The following is an 11,803-nucleotide window of genomic DNA, read 5'->3' on the forward strand; positions in this document are numbered from 1 at the left end:
GCCCTTGCCGGAGAGCGCCACCCCTCGCCGGAGTCCGCCCCGATCCGGATCTGGTCGGGTGGACTAGATCCACCAGGCCCCCGAACCAAATGCATCGTCCCGCGCCCGGATCTCTTTGTCCCGCACCGTCCCGTCCATGTTTTCGCGGGGTATATTTATGCCAAGTCCCCTGAAACTCATATTATGTTGCATACTTTGACATGCCATACCTTCTTGTGTGTTGCTCCGTATTGCGTGCTTAAATATAAAAATGTTCATAATGAGATGCGATTTTGTTCCATTGTGACATGCTTGTTTGAGTCCATCTTGATTCCATTATCGTTGTTGCAAGAGTGCTATATGATGTTAACTGTTGTCTGTGAACAGAAATTGTTGTTTTGTCTTTTTCATTGCATTTTGTGTGTGCATCCTATGAGCTTGATGTCTACATGAGTTTTGAGATACATCATGCCATCTTTATAGTGGTGCAATCCATGTATTTTTGGGAGTCTTGTAGTGAGTGCATCGAGCTCGTGAAGTAGGGTGCTTGTTATTTCTGTTTTGCTGGGCTGAATCTATTATCTCATGATGCTATGTACACCTGCTTCTACAAGTCATTCTATGCATAATCTGGAGATGTTCACTAAGGATGTTTTGTTTTACATGTTATGCTCTATCCATCTGTGCCCTTGGTTGCATTTATGTCTTGCTGTAGATTGTTGTTATCATGCTCCAAACTTGCTAAATAATGTTGTTGTCAGCCAGTTAACTTTAAGTTCAGTATTTGCCATGTGTTTTGCTAGTGATCCATGCACTCTATCACTATGATATTGCCATGCTTAGCTTCATAATCATGTCTTCTTACTGTTGGTCACCTTGTCATGCCATGTATTGCCATGTGGTGAGTTGTACAAGCTCACCAACATGCCTACTTATCGTTGTTCCTGCCATGTACAGTTATTCTGAATCTATCGTATCATTTGCCATGTTTGCATGGATCCTACCATCTTTTCTGTTGATCTTTGGAATTAGTTCAGTAAGGGAGTTTTGTTCTCTGTCTTTAGTATTAGCATGCTATGCCTTTGTTTGCCATGATAAGTTCCTGTAGCATGTTGTTTGATAGCTCTAAACATTGCAACCTGATATTATTTCTGCTATGTCCAGTGATTTCTGCCGTCTGTGAAACTGTTATTATTTGCAATCTTTCCATGACCTTTTGAGAATGTTCTAGTGATTTCTGGAGATAGCTCAGTGTTCATGTTTTGTCATGATTTACTTGTACATCATGTACATGCCTTTTGTTTTCATGTTGAGGAGGTGTAGCATATTGTCTTGATGCTTGCTAGATGCCTAGTTGCTGTTTTGGACAGCTTGTCCTTTAAACTTGTTTCATGTGTATGTGTTGAACCGTTGCTCCGTTTAGAGTGTGCTCTATATGAAACTTGCTTAGAATTGCATGTAGTTTCATCATGCCATGTTGCATCCATGCTTTGAGAGTGTTTGCTTGATGTTTGAATGTATTTTGCATCAATGTCATGTTCAACTTGTTTTGCTCATATCTTCTAGGCCGTAGCTCCGAACTAAATGAACTTTATATGTAACTTGACTAGATTTTCGTGTAGATCATCTTGGTGCATCTTAACTTGCTCTTTAACAACTTGAACATAAGGTTTATTAAGATCTGGACCAATTTCAAAATTTGCATATGAGGACTTACCGGAATTGTTACATGTTGTTTCCGGCCTCATTTAAACTTGCTTTGATGTGTTGTTCTAGTATGCATCATCTCTTGCCATGAGTAGCTTCATTTAGCCTTTGTCATGCATCATGCTTGGTTGTGCATCATGTCATGTTTATGTGTTGAGTGTTTACAATGTGTTTGCTTCTTTCCGGTTGTGCTCCTTCTCGTTAGTTCCTGTTTCGTTGTGATCGTGAGGATACGTTCGTCTACGCTTGGTTCGTCTTCGCCCGTTCGTCTTCTTCATGGACTCGTTCTTCTTCCTTGCGGGATTTCAGGCAAGATGACCGTCACCCTGAATCTCACTACTATCATTGCTATGCTAGTTGCTTCGTTCTATCGCTATGTTGTGCTACCTATCACTTGCTTATCAAGCCTCCCAAGTTGCCATGTCAGCCTCTAACCTTTTCACCCTTCCTAGCAAACTGTTGCTTGGCTATGTTACCGCTTTGCTCAGCCCCTCTTATAGCATTGCTAGTTGTAGGTGAAGTTGAAGATTGCTCCATGATGGACAGGATTATGTTGGGATATCACAATATCTCTTATTTAATTAATGCACCTATATACTTGGTAAAGGGTGGAAGGCTCGTCCTTATCCCTGGTGTTTTGTTCCACTCTTGCCGCCCTAGTTTCTGTCATACCGGTATTATGTTCCTTGATTTTGCGTTCCTTACACGGTTGGGTGATTTATGGGACCCCCTTGACAGTTCGCTTTGAATAAAACTCCTCCAGCAAGGCCCAACCTTGGTTTTACCATTTGCCTCACCTAAGACTTTTTCCCTTGGGTTTCCGGAGCCCGAGGGTCATCTTTATTTACCACCCGGGCCAGTGCTCCTCCAAGTGTTGGTCCAAACTAGAGCACCGTGCGGGACCGTCCCTTGGCAACTTGGGTTACGTTGGTACCTGTACGCTTCGCTAATCCGGTGTGCCCTGAGAACGAGATATGTGCAGCTCCTATCGGGATTTGTCGGCACAGTCGGGTGGTCTTGCTGGTCTTCTTTTACCATTGTCGAAATGTCTTGTAGACCGGGATTCCAAGACTGATCGGGTCTTCCTTGGAGAAGGTATATCCTTCATTGACCGTGAGAGCTTGTGATGGGCTAAGTTGGGACACCCCTGCAGGGTATAAACTTTCGAGAGCCGTGTCCGCGGTTATGTGGCACATGGGAATTTGTTAATGTCCGGTTGTAGATAACTTGACACTAGATTCGAATTAAAACGCATCAACCGTGTGTGTAGCCGTGATGGTCTCTTTTCGGCGGAGTCCGGGAAGTGAACACGATTTTGGGTTATGTTTAACGTAAGTAAGAGTTCAGGATCACTTCTTGATCATTGCTAGCTTCACGACCGTCCCTTTGCTTCTCTTCTCGCTCTTATTTGTGTATGTTAGCCACCATATATGCTTAGACGCTGCTACAACCTCACCACTTATCCATTCCTTTACCCATTAAGCTTTGATAGTCCTGATAACTATGGTAATGGGATTGCTGAGTCCTTGTGGCTCACAGATTACTACAACAACAGTTGCAGGTACAGGTAACGCGATGATCTTGACGCGAGACTGATGTTTGCTTGTTTTGGAGTTCTTCTTCTGCTTCTTCTTCGATCAGGGGATAGGTTCCAGGTCGGCAGCCGGGGCTAGCAGGGTGGATGTCGTTTGATCTTCTATTTGTGTATCATCCGTAGTCGGATGTTCCTCTTATGTATGATGATGTTGTATTCGTGTGGCATTGTTCGCCTCTTGTATGTATCCCCAACTATTATGTAATGGTACAATGTAATGATATCCACCTTGCAAAAGCGTCTCCAATATGCGCTTCTATCCTTGGTGGGACCATCGAGTTCCTTTAGGATAGGGTCGCATATTGGGCGTGACAGTCGATTTCAGCATCACGAACAGCTCGGGAATCATTTTTGTCATCCCTTGCATACTATAGTTCATCACGAAGTTCCAGTAACTTGGTGATGGTGACTAGAGAACTTTGTCAATCACTATCTTATCTGGAAGATTAACTCCCACTTGATTCAAGCGATTGTAGTACCCAGACAATCTAAGCACATGCTCACTAGTTGAGCAATTCTCCTCCATCTTTTAGCTATAGAACTTGTTGGAGACTTCATATCTCTCAACTCGGGTATTTGCTTGAAATATTAACTTCAACTCCTGGAACATCTCATATGGTCCATGACGTTTAAAACGTCTTTGAAGTCCCGATTCTAAGCCGTTAAGCATAGTGCACTAAACTATCATGTAGTCATCATATTGAGCTAGCCAAACGTTCATAATGTCTGCATCTGCTCCTGCAATAGGTCTGTCACCTAGCGGTGCATCAAGGACATAATTCTTCTGTGCGGCAATGAGGATAAACCTCAGATCACGGACCCAGTCCGTATCATTGCTACTATCATCTTTCAACTTAGTTTTCTCTAGGAACACATATAAAACATAGGGAAGCAACAACGCGAGCTATTGATCTATAACATTATTTGCAAAATACTATCAGGACCAAGTTCATGATAAATTAAAGTTCAATTAATCATATTACTTAAGAGCTCGCACTTAGATAGACATCCCTCTAATCATCTAAGTGATCACGTGATCCAAATCAACTAAACCATAACTGATCATCACGTGAGATGGAGTAGTTTTCAATGGTGAACATCACTATGTTGATCATATCTACTATATGATTCATGCTCGACCTTTTGGTCTCTAGTGTTCCGAGGCCATATCTGCATGTGCTAGGCTCGTCAAGTTTAACCTGAGCATTTCTGCGTGTGCAAAACTGGCTTGCACCCGTTATAGGTGAACGTTGAGCTTATCACACCCGATCATCACGTGGTGTCTCGGCACGACGAACTTTGGAAACGGTGCATACTCAGGGAGAACACTTATACCATGAAATTTAGTGAGAGATCATCTTATAAAGCTACTATCGGCGTTCTAGGAACGTGGGTCCCCAGACTTGCCTGCCTGCGGCCTGCGGCGTGGCTCAAGTGGGGGCCCAGTGCAGCCCAGCTTCATCAGCTCAAGCTCAAGACCCTCGCGAGGGGCCAAACCTCACGGGGCGGACGACTGGAATCCTATTGAGGAGCAGCCTCCTCAAGCGGGCTCGCGAGGAGGCTGAGAGATCAAGGCAGGGTACCTCCCGAGGAGCCCGTGACGCAAGCCATGACGATCGAGGCCAGGCGGGCGCCGGCCTGTGCAGTGTCCTTGTTTCCCCTTCGGTGCAAAGGGGGCAAGCGCAGGCCAAGGCATTAGGCAAAAGTTACCATTTCGGTGCAACAAGACCAAGAGCAGCAGAACGGCAGGATGGAGGTCATCGTGGAGCCCAGGACGGCGTCATCGTCAGAGCCTTTGGCAGCCGAAGACCAACTTTAGTCAGGATAAGTGTACCAGATGTTCCCCTTCAAAATGGCCAATTGTTGGCGCCCTTCCCGCTCATTATTTGGGAAGAGGCCCAGGGCCTCGCTCTATAAATAGGACTAGCCACCACAGGGTAAAGGCATCTAGAGAACAGATTGGTCAGAGAGAGAGAGAGAGAAGCGACTGAACTCACCCAAGCAGTTCATCGCACCAGCTCAAGAACAGCCCCTCGCGAGGCTGTTCCCCCTTTGTATTGTTCATCATCAGCCCCTGAGGCAATCCACCACACCACACACTGGAGTAGGGTATTACACCACAATGGTGGCCTGAACCTGTATAAATCTCGCGTCCCTTGTGTGTTCTTCTTTCTAGCCTAGATCCTTGTGAGACTTCGAGACGTGAGCTGGTAGGGGAAAGATCTTCGTGTGCACCCCAGTGTTCGAACCTCAAGGGTCTGCCGGAACCAGAAACCCGACATTTGGCGCGCTAGGTAGGGGTGCGCTGGAATCTTTCTTCCGCTAGTCGCATGTGATCTTCCGCCGTGTCTATGGAGGACACTCGCCGAGCTCGCGCCGAGCGTCGGGCTGCTCTCGCCACCCGCGTCGCCCAGACGGCGCCCGTCTGCGGACGCCCTCATTGTTCCCCGTCGCCTGCTGCCAACGCCGCCACCGGCCCGGCAGGGAACGAGCAGCAGGCCTCGTCCCTGCATCCTTCGGTGCGGTGCGATGGCCGCACCGCCACCCCGTCGCTGACCCTAGTCGGTTCGTCGTCCCACGCCCGTTGCGCCCCCACGGACGCGCACGCTGCGCTGCTCCTGGCACGTGAGCTCTTGCACTACCGTCTCGTCAACAACCTCTACGAGGACTGGCTCGCCCGCATCACTGAGCTCGTCAGCGCCGCAGGGGGCTCCCCTGCGCCATCCTTCTCGCTGCCTCGTCCTCCATCCTGCGCAGGAGGCGAGGATCAGGAGGTGCCTCCGCCTGCTCCTCCCCAAGAAGGCGCCCTGGCCCCAAGGCACGTGGCCCTAGGACGAGACCCTCTGCGTCCGGCGCCTGCGCGACAAGAATGGAGCTGCCAAGAGATCCCTCGTCCCAAAGAAGGTGCTTGCATGCTCCCAGCACCAGAGCACCGTGACCTCATCCCTGCACCTCCACGTCAAGATCCCGCACTGCTCCAGGCAGCGGTGCGCGGGAACCTCCAGGAGCAAGCTCCGCATCAGCAGAGAGATCCGGTGGCCACGGCAAGCTGCCGCGCCTTCACCTACGAGCTGTGTAGTGTCGCATTGCCCGGCAAGTTCAAGCCGGACCTGCCTCCTCGCTACGATGGCACTGCCGACCCCGGGGAGTTCCTCTGGCTCTATGAGCTGGGCATCAAAGCCGCCAACGGGGATGAAAAGGTCATGGCGAATTGGTTTCCCATGGCGCTCAAGGATGGTGCCCGCACCTGGCTCCTGGCACGATGTCCTCCTAGGACGAGATGTGCACCCGCTTCATCGCCAACTTCCAAGGTACTCGCGACCGGCCCCCGGCCATGAGTGACCTGCACCGCATCAAGTAACAGCCAGGAGAGACCCTACAGAAGTACATCTAGCGCTTCAACAACACCCGCCCCAAGATCCCCAGGGTGACTGAGGAGGCCATCATCTCAGCCTTCTCCGACGGCATGCATGACATCAAGATGAAAGAGGAGCTAGCAATCCATGAAGACCTGTGCACATCACTGGAGCTGTTCAACTTGGCGACCAAGTGCGCTAGGGCTGAGGAAGGGCGCCTCTCCCTCCTCGAGCTTCCGGCTGCCGACCCAGAAGAGAAGAAGCCCAAGGTCAAGGACGTGAAGCGCAAGGGGGCTGATGTGCTCGCAGCAGAGCCAGACACCAAGCGAGGCAGGGATCAGCCTGAGTCATCCAAGGGCAGCCGGTACTACGAGTACCACGACCTCCACACCCACAACACCAATGAATGTCAAGAGCTCAGGGCCGTGCGAGATGGGCGTATCGGCCGACGCCCCAACCGCAATGACCGGGGCTATGGCCGAGGAGGAGGAAGAGGTGGAGGACGATGGGAAGACCATGGCCCTCGCCAAGTGTGGCGTGACCGACCTCGCGAGGACCGCTGGCAGGACCAGCCTCGCGAGGGAGGTTGGAGGGATCGGCCTCGTGAGGACCGCCCTCAAGGCAACGCAGGCCTCCCTCCTCTGCCACCGCCGCCAAGAAGGAATGATGACCATCACCAAGACGAGGGGGCTAGGGGCTTCTAGGACCCGCGCGCAATCGCTTGCATCCTGGGCAGTGCTCAGGCCCCAGCCTCTCAGCGCATCTTCAAGCAGTTTGCTAGCAAGGTGAATGCAGTCCTCCCCAAGCTTGAGGCCACACGCCCTCTCAGGTGGTCAGCATGCGCTATCACGTTCAGCTCAGCGGATCAGCTCAAGTGTGTAGCGACGGCCGGAGTACTCCCGATGCTTTGTTCCCTAGTCATCAGCAATGTGCAAGTCACCAGGACCCTCATCGATGGCGGAGCAGGACTCAATGTCCTGTCTGTCGAGACGTTCAACAATCTCCAAGTGTCGTACGATCAGCTTCAGCCGACCAAGCCTTTCTGAGGAGTCACTGATGGTTCCACTGTTCCGATAGGGCAAGTTCGCCTTCCCGTCACCTTTGCACAGCGCAACAACTACCGCACTGAGCTCATTGACTTCGACGTCGCCCACATTCGCCTGCCATACAATGCCATCCTCGGGTACCCAGCCCTGGCCAAGTTCATGGCAGTGACTCACCACGGCTACAATGTCCTCAAGATGCCAGGAAGTGATGGAATCATCACAGTGCCTTGTGAGGAAAGGGATGCAGTGTGTTCTCTTGACCGTGACTTCCAAGACGCGGCAATCGAAGACCCAGATCACAGGAGCAGGAGGCTTCCAGAGGCGGTCCCTAAGAAGAAGAAGGCTTCACCTGGCTCGAACACTCACGAGGCAGGCAGCTCCGGAGGCGTTGCGTCAGGATTCGCGCCCGTTCAAGGGGCGCCACCCTCTGTCGCATAGGAAGGCGTGCCCGGTGCCCTGCTCGGGTAGGGCTCGGGGGCTCTGTCTTGGAGAGCCACTGACTTGACCAAGATCACGAGGGAGGCACTTGGGCACCACTTGGAGGCATGCTTCAAGGCACGTTTCCCTCAGGAAGGCATGAGGCAAGGAGGGTCAAACCCTCAGGAGTTCATCGCGAGGAACATTCAGGAGCTACAGGAGTCAAGAGTCATGCGCGGCAGCCGCTGCCTACCCGCCGTAGCCCCACATCCCGGTGAGGATGGTGGGCTGCGCGTCTGCATCGACGTACCAGGGCTCAACCGAGCCGCGTCTCAGGAGTGCCTCTGGCCTTCGCGCGTGGGGCATTGTGAGGGTCCACCTCACAGCTATGTTCGCATGCCCTTCGGCCTGCCGAACGCGGCTGCTGCCCACCAGCGCCTGATGAGGAGCATCCCGGAAGCTCAGGTGGCAGGCACCGCGTGTTCCTGGAGGAGATGGAGATGGACCTTGTGGAGCCGCCCGGACCCCTAGAGCCTCCCGAGGCTCAGGGCTCCGAAGGCTTGTGAGGGTCGGCTCCCTCACCACGCGTCGTCCACTACTTCAGCAACACTTCATCCCCGACGGTATCAGGTGACATCTTTCAAAGTTCTATTTTCAGCTGGGAGCGCCCGCAAGGCCGTATCATTCCCAGGTCACATGGGTCTGTCCCTGCGGCATGTATCCGTTTTCCTTATGCTCTTTACCTACCTTGTTGGGGGCGCCCCTCGGGCTGCATTATCCCCAAGCTGCTCAGGCCTGACCCAGTGGCGTTTGCTTTCTCCGTATCTATCTAAATGGATTTGCTCCTTCATGCTTAACCTGCTTGACTTAATCGCCTGCTTGATTGACACCAACCTTTGGAGCCGCTCGCTCTGGCACGGCACTTGCGCACGGGTCCGTCCCTGTAACACCAAAAAATCTATGGCTGAGCTCTGGCCATGGCAGCCCCGCCAGGCGCCACCTCACCAGGCCCTCAGTGCCCCACTCACTCCCTCGGAGCAACCAATGGTTGGCTGGCAACCGTGACGACAAACCATGTTTCCCTTCGTGATTCATATGCAGGAACCGCTCTAGGAGTAACGCTGGTGGTATCGCGAGCCTTCTCTCCTTCTCTCCGGAACGATCCGCTTGCGCGTTAAAAGGGGAGCGCCTGAGCATTACGACTCATGGGCTCCTACTGGCTCTCCAGCCCTCACCTCCTGGCCTTGACCCACGGCATCGCGACCTGTCATACCAGCAGCGGGTGAGCTCGCTCGAGGGCCGGGACCTGAGGACGTAGAGCATTAAGGAAAGTGCGGGGGAGAGGGAAGAAGATCGCGAGGGACTAACCTAGCCACACCTCAGCTGCCGCCACGCAGGCTTGGCACTTCGCTCAAGGCCACTCCAAACCTACGAGATAAGTCACGTGAAAACTGATTCGACTCAGCGCTAAACCCTCGCCCAGTGAAGCTCTGTCATGACAAAGTTGCCTACCTTTCTTGCCCAGCGGAGGCTGCTTGAGCGCTAAAGGGGACCTCCTGAGCATCGCAACTCAGGGGCTCTTGCTGGACCTCGGGCCGCTCACCTCCTGGCATTGACCACGGCATTGCAACCTGGCATAGCAGTGACAGCTGAAGCCTGCCTGGGGACCGGGACCTGTCAACATAGAGCACCAGGCCCTCGTGAGGGAAGAAAGGGGGAGCCGAGCCAGGACAGGACAAGCATCTCGCCTTGATTCATACTAGGGATATAATATTTACAAAAGACTTGGCCAGTGCATTACATACCCCCGCGGGGTGGTACTTCGATTCCTCGTAGGGAACAAAAGGTGCTAATCCTAGGGAACCCTAAATACGCGCACCTCCGCCAGAGACTCCATCATCAACAATGGGTCGTCAGGCACCTTCGCCAATCCCATCGAGATCAGTGGCGTCGGCAGCCTGATGCAGCTGCCCTGCTCCGAGAGCGATGCCAGCTCGGGGGCTCGTAGCTGTCCTCACTCGTCTCCGGAGTTGCGTGAAGCTCGGCGGAGTCGCTGGACCCTCAGGCACCTCCGCTGCCGCCTGAGGAGCTGCTGGGTAAGCGGCTGGCGAGCCTGGTCCCTGCCACGACGATGCTCCGTCCACCTTTCTCAGGGCAGCATTCCAGCTGGCGTCCTTCCGCATCGAAGACCTTGAAGAACATCAGGGAGGCGGCATCGTATTCGAGGTGGATTACAAGGGCGCCCCCTGTCCGGTAGACCTGGGCGATCTCGCCCCAGCCATGGGTCATGTAGAGCTTGCCCGGAGCGACAACCTCGACCTCCGCTCCGGTCGCAGGGGTACTGCAGTCAGCGTGCTGCAGCCAGAGCTCGAGAGGCCCCCTTGGCGGGATCTCGAAGACGAAGGAGGGAGGAAGGCGAATCCAAGATCGAGGAGGCATGGTGGAGTGGAGCACAAGCTCGCGAGAGGAGCCCTCGGCGTGGACTCCAGGAGGAACGACGCGCACCGCCGTAACCTGCCAGCGTCGACGGCGGCATCGCCGGTGTCGCTCCGCGCCTTCTTCTCTAGGGCTCTCGATGCGGGCGTACAAGGGCAGCGGGCATCCAGGCAGCGACCGCTCGTACCAGGGCCTCGACGTCTTCTGACCGGCGCCCTCATCTCGACAGCAGAGGACTAGCCGCTTCTTCGCCGGGACCCTCTCGGGGGGGCCTTCCCCTTCTCTTCTGCAGAAAACCGGTGAATTGGTGCCATTGGAGTGATGTGAAGCAAGGGCGGGGAGGAAGAAGAAAGGAGTGGCAGGAAGAGATGAACTGGAATGGCTCGCGTCGTTCCGTACTTATAGCCGGAGAAGGCCAACCGCCGGCCTCCACGATCACAGGTAATCATGACCCATTTTTTCATGCAGGGACTTGTCAGGTCGTGCGGTTGCTGAGGCATCATTGGGAAGCGGAGATGCCCATGTCAAATCAATCGCCATGCGGCGCCCAAGGCCGCAAGTTATTGGGACCCGCGGCGCTTAGCACTTGCCCCTTCGCATCTCTGCTAAGTAAGTTCGGGCGCGCCTTGGGCCTGGGGGCTACTGTCGGCGTTCTGGGAACGGGGGTCCCCAGACTTGCCTGCCTGCGGCGTGGCTCAAGTGGGGGCTCAGTGCAGCCCAGCTTCATCAGCTCAAGCTCAAGACCCTCGCAAGGGGCCAAGCCTCACGGGGCGGATGACAGGAAGCTTCCTCAGGAGGATCCTCCTCAGGCGGGCTTGCGAGGAGGCGGAGAGATCAAGGTAGGGTACCTCCCGAGGAGCCCATGACGCAAGCCATGACGATCGAGGCAGGCGGGCGCCAGGCGGGCGCCGGCCTGTGCAGTGTCCTTGTTTCCCCTTCGGTGCAAAGGGGGCAAGCACAGGCCAAGGCATCAGGCAAAGGTTACCGTTTTGGTGCAACAAGACCAAGACCAGCAGAACGGCGGGATGGAGGTCATTGTGGAGCCCAGGACGGCGTCATCGTCAGAGCCTTTGGCAGCCGAAGACCAACTTTAGTCAGGATAAGTGTACCAGATGTTCCCCTTCAAAATGGCCAATTGTTGGCGCCCTTCCCGCTCATTATTTGGGAAGAGGCCCAGGTCCTCGCTCTATAAATAGGACTAGCCACCACAGGGTAGAGGCATCTAGAGAATAGATTGGTCAGAGAGAGAGAGAGAGAGAGAAGCGACT

Source organism: Triticum dicoccoides, chromosome 3B (genome assembly GCF_002162155.2).
Source record: "Triticum dicoccoides isolate Atlit2015 ecotype Zavitan chromosome 3B, WEW_v2.0, whole genome shotgun sequence".
Taxonomy (NCBI): Eukaryota; Viridiplantae; Streptophyta; class Magnoliopsida; order Poales; family Poaceae; genus Triticum; species Triticum dicoccoides.